The sequence below is a fragment of the Passer domesticus genome, chromosome 5 (assembly GCF_036417665.1).
Source record: "Passer domesticus isolate bPasDom1 chromosome 5, bPasDom1.hap1, whole genome shotgun sequence".
NCBI lineage: Eukaryota > Metazoa > Chordata > Aves > Passeriformes > Passeridae > Passer > Passer domesticus.
Window position 1 is genome coordinate 10,392,752 of NC_087478.1, and position 12,328 is coordinate 10,405,079.

Consider the following 12,328-nt stretch of genomic DNA (forward strand, 5'->3'; position numbering starts at 1 on the left):
CCATGTGGCTTTATGCAGGTGAATAGGTGCAGTGAATGGACTGGGCCTATTTGCAAAACCTTGCAAGTTTTTACTTACAGAATCAGATTTTTCGTTATAATTTCAAATTTTAGCTTTTCTTTCAAGTTTTGAAGAAAATCTGAAATATTAAAATGTGTTTAATACATGCAAGAAGATTAGTAACTACAACTACATGGTTCTGACTGTCCTGAACTACTTTTTCTGACTACAAACACAGTAATTTCTGATTCAGGATTTCTATAAAGTAATTTTTCTAACCATAAACAATGTAAAAGAATGCAGTGTATCCAGCCAGGTACCTATTAAAACAACAAAACTCTAATGCCTGATACAATGAGTATATCGAATGTCCCATGATGATATTGCCATAAGATAAGGCAGCCTTACAAAAACAAAACCAAAACGAACAAACAAACAAAACCAACACACTTTGAAGAATGAAAGAGAGAATATTTTGTTTCCAAGAAAAAGTTGCTGCAACAGTAAATGTCACTCTACGAGAAAAGGACAATTTGAGGAAGAGGAGGGGAAATATGGAGCAGTCATAGGAGACACAAAATAAGAAGAGAGGTAACAATGAATGGAACATGAGAGGGCAGGGCTGAGCCTGTTTCTGTGTCTGCCAGCGGGGCTCGGGGCTCTGCTGCTCTCCAGGGTCCTGAACGCTGAGAGCCGCCAGGTTGCTCAGGGGGAACAGGGAGAGGAGTCGTTTAATTAGGAAATTTAAAGTGAATCGGGCCAAAATTAATGAAGAAATTTAAATGATGGATTAAATTGTTTGTGTTAATAACAGAATTCATCAATTTTATTTATTAATTTATTTATCTACTTATTTATTTATTTCCTTATTGCAGTAGGGATTGCTTTGTACATCCTGTGCATTTCACTATGGTTCTTATGGGGAATGTGCATGTTTTTGCATACTCATGCACAATATTTAGAAAAGAGTTTGATGTGTTCTGCTGACACAAGCTTCCCATTGTTGCATGCTTTGTGCATTAGATCTAATCAGAGATATGCTTCCGTTCTGCTTTTCATACTGAGTTAATTCCCCCTTCCAGTGGGCAAGCACACCACAGAGTGTTTCATTTACTTGTCATGGTGAGATCAGGAAATATATTGTTAATTATTATGGTTTCAATTCCCAATTCGGCTGCCTATGTCAGATGTGCCACTGTGTGAGTGTTTGACTATTAATGACTGGATGGAATATTACTATGTACACTATGAATATGAGGCTTTCTTTCTTTATTTAGGCAAAATCTTCTAGAAAGTAAAAAAAGGTACCAGAAAACACCAAAACTATCAGTATTATGTGTGCATATAGGAATCAAGTGATACAATTCTTCAGACTTTTAAAATGCACATGACATGCAAACATAAAATTTAAAACACTGTATGAATACAGAGGTGTTAACTATTAATAACAATAATAGCAGATTCATATTAATGAGAAAATATTATCACACCTAGTTAAAATACTGGAAGTACAAGAAAGATGAAATAAAATAATTAAAATTGTAGCTATCATACCTCATACTTACATATAGATAAAAATTTTATATGTATTCTGAGTAATTATTGTCTTTTGTTAATAGGAAACAAAAAACCTGGAATTTCAGTTGAAACTCCTAGCCTACAAAAGCCCCACTGAGTCCCCACATTTGAAGTTTCAGAGTGGAAGAGCAATTGTATAAAAAATGCTTACCTCTTCTTCCCATACAACTCAGCAGGAGGGGTGAAAGGAAAAATGTGTCATAATTTCCAAATGTTGAGTTTCCCAGAACAATCATATATGAAATTTAAAATCAGCCATTTCCCAGTAAAATATTGTAGGCTTCAGAGGAGGATTATAGTCTTCAGTCAACAATCTTAGGTGTTACAATAGTGGACGTGTTCCCTTTATGTAAACATCAAGCTTTGGATTTGGACTATTTGCACAAAGTATAGACCTTCCATTTTCTTCTTCAAAGGTATTACAGCAACCCCAAACATGACTTATTCTAAACAAGGTATCTTAATATAGCATATACAACCAGAATACTAAAATGTATTTTGTTTTCTTCTTAGATTTCCTTTATTTTAATATGGCATTAAATAAATAAAGAATGTTGTTATAGTTACAATTAATAGGAACAAAAAAAATTAGTAGACTTTATGCTTTAAAGATTGGCTTCCTTAATTTGTTATTAGCATTATCTTAATCCAAAATTTGCAATAGAAATTTTGAGAACTGTTTTAGAAGAGGGTTGTATCATGTACAGGGACTAGAGAGGACTGAGCAAACATGCAGTTGAGTAAATAATCTCTAGCAGGTAATAACTTGGAAGCACAGTGCAACAATACTAGTTTGAGAAGGTCAGTCAAGAGTCTTGTTATTTTCTAATATTATATCCATTCCTCCTGCAAATTTAAATTTTCTTATTCTTTCTGTTTCATTCCTACCAGTAGTAGCACACAGGATTAAAGAATGCTTGCTAAAATGTAATTTAGCTCTTCTTAAATCATGGTGAAATAACATTTGAGTAAAATCATAGTCATGTTGTATTAATTTTGATACAACCACAGTGTTTTTCCAAATTTACACCGTAATTAACATTTACAGATCAGGAAATTATTTTTCTCTGAAGAAGTTTTACAAAACTTATTACACTTGGCTATTAACACAGGAAAAATAACTTGCAAAAATACTATTTTTTGTTTTGCTATTTTCATTTAAAATTGTATTTAATCAAGATACCCCTTCCATAAAAGGCGAATTGGCAAAATATTTGACCCGTTTTTATGGATTTAGGTAACTGTTTTTGCAACATACTAATTGCTTTTAGCAAAAACTTTTGGCATCCATATGGTTTCAGGTCTCAAGCTGGATGACAGAGCACTAGGGAGTAGTCAGAAAGATAGGTTAATGATTTATTTTTATTTAATTCTTTCACATAACTTAAACACTTGAAATCTAGAAAGATTCTTTCCAAACCATTTTATTTTCTCAAAAGAACAAACAGTTGGATTTTTTTCTATCAGACAAAATATAGTTTTGCATAATTCAAAAAATGGTATCTTCCCAGTTCCAGAGAGAGAAACTATCAATACATGGGCAAAGTCACAGGAGCAGGAAGACATTCCAACTCTAGCTTCAAATAATGTAGGTCACATGCTATCAACTCAGACCAGGTAGAGATTTAATTTTTGCAGTCAGTGCCACCAGAGTTGTGTGAATTATACTGCTGTTTAATAAAGAATGTGGCATCTTATTCTCTGGGAAGTGGGGAAGAGGTCCTCTAATAAGAGAAGTGTGCCGAGTGAATCAATCAAGTGCCATTGGAAGAAGAGTGAACACTGAATAAACCAGTAATTGACATCTTGTGGTTACCCCTATTGTAATTCAATTAAACTGTACTGAATTCCAACAGGCAAAAGCAGTAGGGGCACAGATCCTCACTGCAATGCTACCACAGACCATCCTACTGGCAGGCACTGGAAGCCAATTAAAAAACTTACTTATCCAAAATAACACACTTAATGAACACACTGTCTGAAGAGCACTATAATTATCTTCTCCTTCTCATCATGAGCCTGAACAGGCAATATTATAAGCTCAAGGAGAAACAGTTGAACTATCCCAAGGAAGTTAAATTAATATCCTCAAAAAAATAACCAGGCATTTTTATGGGACTTCTTTTCCCATCACTATGCACTGGCTTCTGCCAAAGTTATTAAGGCTAGTGTGTTCATCAGCTAGATGAAGACACTCAGTCTTCTCTGAAACACAAGTCTCAGAACTGGTTGGCAAAGTAATTTTGTTAAAGTTTCGCTGCAAGCTGTACATTCCATTCCCCAAATCATGCATAAGTTAAATTTGATGGAATTTAATTGAACCATTTGCAAAGTTTGTACAAGAGAATAAGTTTCCTCTCTACTGAGCCCTAATGAGGCTGCATCTGGTGTGCTGTGTCTGGGCTCCTCAGTATAAGAGAGACCTGGTGCTCCTGGAGTGTCCTGTGCAGTTCTGTGAATGTGACTGGGGGACTGGAGCATCTCTCCTCTAAGAAAAGTAAAGGCTGAGGGAGCTGGGCCTGTTCAGTCTTGAGGAAATGACTGAGAAGGGACCTTAAGAAAGTCTGTAATTATCTGAAGGGAAGGCATCAACAGCATGGACCAGGCTCCTTTTGGTGGTGCTGAGCAACTGGAAAAGAGCAATGGGCAGAAACTGATTGACAGGAAGTTCCACCTGAACACAAGGAAGAGCTTCTTCACTGTGTGGGTGACCAAACACTGGAACAGATTGCCCACAGAGGTTGTGGAGTCTCCCTCACCAGAAATAATAAAAAAATCTGGATGTAATCCTGTGCCATGTGCAACATACCCACAAGGGGGAAAAAAGCATGGACATTCCATCAGACTTGATGGTGAATTTCCTCCTCACTGTCAAAGGAATTTTGTTACTTCTATTTTTATCATTCACCTGTTTTTTTAAAGAGGGAAAGTTTCCATAATTTCTTCTTGTAGCTTCCCATAATTTGACAATGAAAGGTCATGAATTCCAAAGGATATTTGTGTTAACATAGCTAATCATCTCTCAGTTCTTTCTATCTGTTTTAAAGTCAAATATAACAACTAGCCATTCCATGGAAAGGCCTTCTATAAAGGTTTTCTCCAGCACGAGTCACAGACCACATGTCAAATGGTTTATTTATAATATGACTGGATCAGACCACATCTCTATCTCAGCCTTCTTTCACTTTCTTCTTTGCAATCTTTAATCTGTGATGACAAAGGACTGTAGGTAAAGACAAAACCCAAACCAAATCTACCTTAAAATGTTAAATTTCTCTATTATAATTTACAGTATTTTTAAGGGTAAAAGATACTCAAACTGCTGTAAATGCCATTTTTGTTGTGGTTTGCCCCATTGTATAAAGCATGTGTGTAAGTTGCATGCACTTGGTTATTTTCATTCATCAATAATATTGATGTAGTTATAGCTGTTTTCTTCCTTTAGCACTAATTTTGAAACATAGACTTGCAAATTCTGCATCTGAAGAGTAATGGAAATTTTCTGCACAAATTCAAAAAGACTTCATAAATACATGACATACCTGTTTTCTTACTGATTGAATATAGTTTCATTTTTAGGGATACCTTTTTGACTTGCATATAAATGAACTGTAAAAAAGATGCAACCTATTTCTATGGCTTCTTTTAGGAATAAATCCACCCTTAAGGCTGATAATATTATAACTAAAATAGGGATTTTTTTTATTGTTATTTTATGTAGATATATGCATTTTTTTACTGTTTTGAAATTAACATTGCAAATATTGAGACTATTTCTCTCACAAAGTAGACCATTAATTTATTTTTGTCATGCCTCAATAATTTGATTATGTCTGTGTTTTTGTTTGAATTAAGCTCTAATTTTTAAAAGTGTGATTTAAAATAAGTGATTCTTCTGGGAAACTCTCAAATTCCTCTCTAAAGATTACAGGAGATAAACTTAATGATTAAAAAACCTTTATTTCCTGAGTAAAGTATCAGTTTGTACTGATTTTTATTTTGATAAATATTACTGCACACAATTTCCAAAACATAATTGTTATCTGCATGGTTGAGACAGGTTTTCATCCATATTTATTACATGGTTTTATTAATTATGTATACATAATTAATATGTCTGTACATGTTATTTACATACCAACTTGCATGTATACATACAGCCTTCAGATGGAAGATTAGCCTCCAGTTTATTCCAGTGGATTAGACCTGTGTTTACAGCATCAACATGTGAAGTCTGAATGTCTTGTTCCTGTCAATGTGTATGGCAGCGCAGACATTATAAAAGACTTTTCTTTGGAAACCTAAAATCATTGCTCTATTTCTTAGAAATGAAATTACTTCCTTTTGAGAGTTGTAAACCATACTTTGCAATAGATGGGTGACCACAGCATTTCATTGTTGAAAAGCTCTGCTGTACTCAGCTTTGCTAAAGTGAACATTTTGATGACTGTAATAAGTGTGCATAAGATGTGATCCTCTTGCTTATCAATAAACTCATCATATTCAGTGGGAGTCCTGTGCAGAATGACACAACTGTGTTCTAGTAATTGACGACATCAGACACTTTGTTGAGCTGTCCCATGATTTACACACTATTGTAAATACTCTTAAGTACCAGGCAGGATAATTTGTGTCTATTTGCCTTTTCACCAATGACAGCTTAGGCCTATTTTTGTACTAAAACCAAGTTTTATGTTGACTTTATAAAAACAATAAGAAGTTTGACAGTATCCAAGTTAAAAAAAACCCAATATATATGCAATTCTGAGTTCTGAAGACATGTAGCTTGGCTGGCCCTGCTAGCCTCTGCAGGTGACTTACCCAGCTGGCTCTCTCATATTTGACCCATTGCAGCCAGTGAGTGTCACTACTCTGCTTGCAATACTGGGGCTTCAGGAAGGTGAAAGGAAAAAAAGTATTAATAGACTAACTACCTGTGGCTACACAGAGTGCCCCAAAGAGCTGCCGAATTCCACCTGTAACCAGAAACTTAGACAACTGAGATGAAGTTGTTTTGTTCCTGTCTTGTGTTGGTTCCTGTGGTCTTCATTGTTGGATAATCTTAAACATGTTCTAGTGTTAAGTATGCAATAGTTGTTAGATATCTTTCTACAAGGATGTGCTTACCTAGGCATGGCAAATGTCCCACTTCTGACATTTTTTTCAATATATTATTAAATGAAATGTAGAAAAGCAATTTTTTTCCCACAAAGACTGGTTTGAAATAATGCCTCATATATATATATATATATATATATATATATATATGTATATGTATATAGTTAAAGCTCATGGACTGTGGCAAAAATTTTGGCTGTGGTAAGAATGATGTGAAGTGCTCTTACTAGAGCATTACTGAAAAGGATGTGTCAGGGTTAAAAACCCTAAGTGTCTGAAAGATAGGGTTGTTATTATCAATCTAGTAGATATAATAATAACGTAGTCATATGGTGAAGTTAATCCATGATCTCTTATATAACTCTTTTCCCTCAGCATCCTAAAAGAAATCCAGGTTGCTCCTTTGTGTATTTATCAAAAGAATTGCCTTACATTATAAGAGTGATATTACAGACAGTAGAAGGTGGAAAGCTGCATTCTGTGTGTAGTGCCAGAGGACTGAGGTGTCTGTGGACAGATCCACAGTTAATGCAAGATGAGTAAATGGTTATTTGTTATATTGTTGGAAACATGGAAGAGTAGAGAAGTGCCTGTGTTGGATGGTGGATGGATGAGTAGGATTTCTGGTTTTAACCTGAGTCTTTAGGAACATTCTTATAGGAAAATGGTTTAGATTTCTTCTGGAATAGGTGGTACATTACACCTACACATTTAGTTTCTCGGAAAGACTGATCAAATGCAGATGCCTACTCTGCCCTTTGCGCCTAGTTTTGCAGGTGTTTCCTGTTTGTTACCATTTTATAATGAATGCATAAGGAAATATTTTGAGTGAAATTGTGGTCTCATTAAACATGATAGAATTTTTTTAATGGAAACTGGGGTTCTAAATGCAGTATTTTATCAAGATCCACTGCGTGTTTCCTATAAGATTTTCTTCTAACATATTGTTTGCAAGTAATTCTGACTGTTGCAACAATACTTGGGTATTTCTTTTACCAATAAGAAACAATTGCAATAACTAAGATTCTCACAGAATCTGAATTCTTTCACTCTCTTGGAGTCTAAATTCCAAAGCCCTGCACCGTATCGTAGCTTTAATGTGGGTAATCCCAGGGAGCAAGGCCATTGGATAGCCTAAAATTCCGAGAGTCAGTTTTAAGTGTAATGGCCCTTACATCAAAGATACTTTCAATTGCAATATAATAATATGAATAAAGAACTAATAATTGTTTTTTAGTTGAGTACGGTCCATTTGCTGATGAGAAATTAAATATGGCTTCAGCATAAATATTTAAAGATCGTATTGTAAAAAAATGTACAATTGGGAAGAATCTGAAAGGGATACAGAACCAGCATAGCATCTAAAAAAAAAAAAAAATTATGTTTATTTAGGAATAAGCCCCTAATTTGAAATATTTAGAAGCGTCATGGTATCTAAACTATGTATGATCATTGCCACTGAAAAGTTTAATTGCATATCTTAGCGCTGTGCCTTCTTGTGTGGATTGCCAGCGCAGAGCTGGAAAGCAGAAGGACGCCTGACGATCTCCTCCGAGCCCTATTTCCCTCCCTGCTTTGTAATGTAAATGGCTAGTTTGAATCCCACCACGGATCCGAGCGCTCAATCCCCGAGCATCCTCTCGGTTTTCCACCGGAAGATCACCTGACCGCCCCCCGAAGCTGCCCCTTGACGGAGGGATCTCGGCGGCGGCTCGGGCTGGGCTCGGCGGCGGCTGCGGGGGCCGAGCGCTCCGGCGCTGCCGGGGGCGGAGGGAGCGGGAGCGCCGGGAGCGCCGCTGCCTCAGCCCCGGAGAGAGGGAAAACAAAAGAGCTCAGCTGCAGATTTCGTGCTGCTGTGTCTGGCTTAAGCAGAAGATTCTAGACATTCGTGCCGAAAAATCAAAGCACAGCTGAGGCTGCATCTACCGGGAAGATAATTTGCGTCCCCAGAATGGGCTGGATCCAGTACAGGTGGTTTGCAGACCATGCGAAGACAGACGGGCTGAGAGCCATGGAAAGGTGGGATAAGGCGCTGCCTTCTCTTTCTTGCCTTTTTTTTTTTCTTTCTTTCTCTCTGGATTTGTAAAGCAGTATAGCTGGAACCGGAGTCAGGGTCACTTAAAGAGATTAGATGGGGTTTAATCCCACAAAACAGAACCAAAATGGGAGGCACTACTGTGTTCAGACAGATGTTGAACCCAAACTTGGGCTGAGTTGGACTTGCTGTGAGTGATCCTTGTGTAGCGTTTGACGTTGTCTTTGTTTAGAATAGTTCCTTCACCAAATACAGGGCTCTAGGACGAGCTGCATGCCTCTGTAACAAATTGACTGTTCAATGCCAGTAGATTTTTGCCAGAGAAGCTGCAAATGAAGGCGTTGGAGGTGAGTTTATGGAAATTGGAAGAGCTGTTGACTTTTAATTCCTTGTGATGCGGGCATGGTTAGAAGTTGAGCCGTGCTTGTTGTACATTGTCTGAATTGTAACAATGGGCAGTTCAAGTAGAGCAAGTTTGAATGGTGTTTCTTCAGCAATACAAATGCATTTCACTGGTATGATCTTTTGCCTTTCACAGAAGGCAAGGAATTTCTTCTCTTTTTCTGAGGAAAAAGCCATCAGATTTTTTTAAATATCGAAGAATGAGAGAAAATTAGCATTTTTTATTTGAATGGTTGTTGTTGTTAACACCAGCATGCCTAAACATTTAAGACATATCCCAGCAATTTCTCATTTCTTTTGCTGGGCAGATGCATTTCTTTTGTTCCTGAATTTTTTTCCCTGCCTCTTTAGAACAAAAGGCATTTCCTTTTATTATTTTTTTTAATGGCAGCAAGAGAGTTACTGTACAAAATTAGCAATTTTATACAGGTTAATGCTCTGCTTCATTCTGAAGTAAACTGCCTTAAGGTATTAGGAGGAGAGGGGGTGGGCAAACCGGGGGAGGCTTGACCGATGCCCAAGAAATACTGAATTCAGATGGATTTAGATCATACAGAGAAGCAGACATTTATCTGTAACTGGATTTCAGCTCCATGTCATGCAAAATCTGCAGACTATAGCAGGAAGACTCTTAGCAACCAATAAATCAGATTTGTAATGGGCCTTTAAAAATGTCTGTGAGGGGTGACTGCTTGGGTCCCCTTTGGCCAAATTAAGATGCAATCTGACAGTACAGTAGCATCTGTGTGCTGACATTTTCTCGTGAACCTAGTGAAAAATGGCTCCAGATCTCTTCTTCAGTCCCCAAAAGACAGTTTCTGAATAGCCATGCATTTTCCCCTTGTATTGTTTGTTATAATCACCATTCTCTCTGGTAATGTCTGACTGGCTTGTTTTGCTTTGCTTTCTTTGACTGTTTGACTGGCTGAGGGGCTAGAGTGGACAGTGGTTGTTTTACCTGAAATCGGAACCTCATGCCAATACTACTGGTCACAAAAAAGAAATAATTTTATAAAGTGTGTGTTGCAAAATGTGTTGTATAAATCCTGCTAATAGAGCAGCTTCTGCCAGTTCTACTGGAATTAGGTAAGTGGGTTGAAAAACATGTGTCTTAAATAATGTGACGCCCATGATACAGGTGAAAAAGAAATGCCAGCCGGTGGTGAGTGCAACTGACAGGTAAAACTGAAAATCCTAACATAAAGGCACTGGAATAAAGTCCTTAAAGGCCAGAAGTATATGTATGGGTACAAGCATTTGTTTATCCAAGGGAGTTCACATTCAGATGCTGCCAGAGCGAGGGGAGAGGAGGAGCAGGGGAGGCACTCCTTTAATTGTACTCCAAGTGTGCTGGGTGGAAAGAGCCCCGCATGGAATGGCCATTCAGTCTGATTCTGCAGCTCTGCTCCAGCCTTCCTGAGCAGCAGCTGCAGCCCAGAGCTGGGAGCAGCCTCTGTCTGTCCATGTGTGGGGTGATTGCAGCGGAGCGAGGAAGGGGAATGTGTTTCTCCAGAGGGATCTGTGCCAGGGGATTCATGGGGCGACTGGGAATTTCACTCCAGTGAAAACTGCTTCTTTAAATGTTCCCTCAGATAAGGGGGCTCCACAGCACAGAAGTAGGGCAAGCAGGAGGCAGAAGGGTAGCTGTGAGAAGTTGTCAGTAGTATGGATCCTCTCCAGAAAATGTGGCCAGTGTTTTTTGTGACTGCTTAATAGTGCCTACTATTTTTGTTGGTGCTTAGAAAGCATGTTGTGTACAGTACTTATAAAACCCCCAAATGTTATTTGCCAGACTCATTACAGTCTTTTGAGATTAATTTTCATAGATCTAAATGCTTCCACTACCACCAGAAAGGAGCAAAAAAGGAACTTTAACCCTGAGTGCAGATCCCATTGCTCCTTCCGTACAGGTAGATAATTTGACAGTAGTAAACACTTGCTTCATGGAAAGTGACACAATTGCACAGTGGGACTGTGAAAAAAACCACAAACATCTTGCAAACCATCAGACAAGCAAAAATGTCAATGAGAGATGTTCAAATAAATAGAGTTAAAAAGACAAAAAGATTCCAGATGCCTTATTTACACTAACCATAGTTACAAAGCACTGGAATGCAGCTGCAGTTTTGGAAGGTAAACCAAACCAGACTGATTTTCAGGTGGGTATGTACATAATCAGAATTAAATGGGAGACCAATACTGAACTGGAACAAATTAGATTTCAGAACTTTACACATTAAGAAAAACTGGATTGAAGATCACTACAGGCAGAAAACTTTACAGAAGAAATTAAATAAGTAAATTTAACCCTAAAGAAATACAGTTAAAGAAATACCCTAAATCCAGTTAGGGACATTGTCTATTGATTATGTGATTATTAACTACAACATTAAAGTGGGATTTAACAGTGAAAATCTGATTTAAGAAATTTAGCATGACTTTTGACTTTTATTGTCATTACGAAATAAAAACTGTCCAGGGACTTTGCTTGGAAATGCACATTTTCTCCTGGTGCAACACTGACACACTGGACCTCTGTAAAGGGAGAGGGGAAACACAAATAAAATGGTGGCACTAGGAAAATTTCTCACCATCACTTTCTGAAAGCTGAATGACATCCTGAATCCTGAATGGATAAACATATGATAAACATAAAAGTCAGGATTGTCTTCTGGTTGTGATGAAAGTAAATAATAACAAGAATTAGATAGATTAGTATGTACTAACAGGAAAAAAGACTCAGACCCAGAGTATTGAAATCTGAGAAAATTCTATTTACATTGAAGCAGTCCAAGTAGCAATTGCCAGTGTTCCAGCTGACAGACTCATCAAACAGCCCACCTATTTCCCATTTCAGTAGCAAATGCCTATACAGAAACTCTCACTGCAAAATAAGCTTAAGAACATTAAAGACATATAGTATTCCCAGCTGCCCTAATGCAACCAGTTTAAATCAAGTTTGTTGTAAATGATGTCACTGTAACAGAGCTGATTGTAGCCCACATGGCCAAGAAAAGAGTATGGTCAGCATAATTTACTTTTTTTTTTTTCCCTGTAAGAAGATCCCAGCTATTCCTATTTCCATTCGTCTGTCATTGCTTCCTCATGCATATAGCATACCTCAGACCCACATGTCTGATGAAAGCACCAGACCAAAGTTTCGGAGAGAACTCTCTGATCACTGTAGGAACTGTT

The 12,328-nt window shown here is 37.4% G+C and overlaps 1 protein-coding gene across 11 annotated transcripts in view; it reads left to right on the forward strand.

Moving 5' to 3' along the window:
* The window catches only part of MAGI2 (membrane associated guanylate kinase, WW and PDZ domain containing 2), a 698,553-nt gene that overhangs the window by 310,990 nt on the left and 375,235 nt on the right, over positions 1-12,328 (forward strand). The window contains exon 1 of one of the 11 annotated variants that reach the window (XM_064421905.1): positions 8,302-8,715. The exons of the other annotated variants lie outside the window; for them this stretch is intronic. The gene's annotated coding sequence lies outside the window, so the exon portion shown is untranslated. Of the gene's footprint in view, positions 1-8,301; positions 8,716-12,328 lie in introns of those variants that run through there. 11 annotated transcript variants of the gene reach the window in all.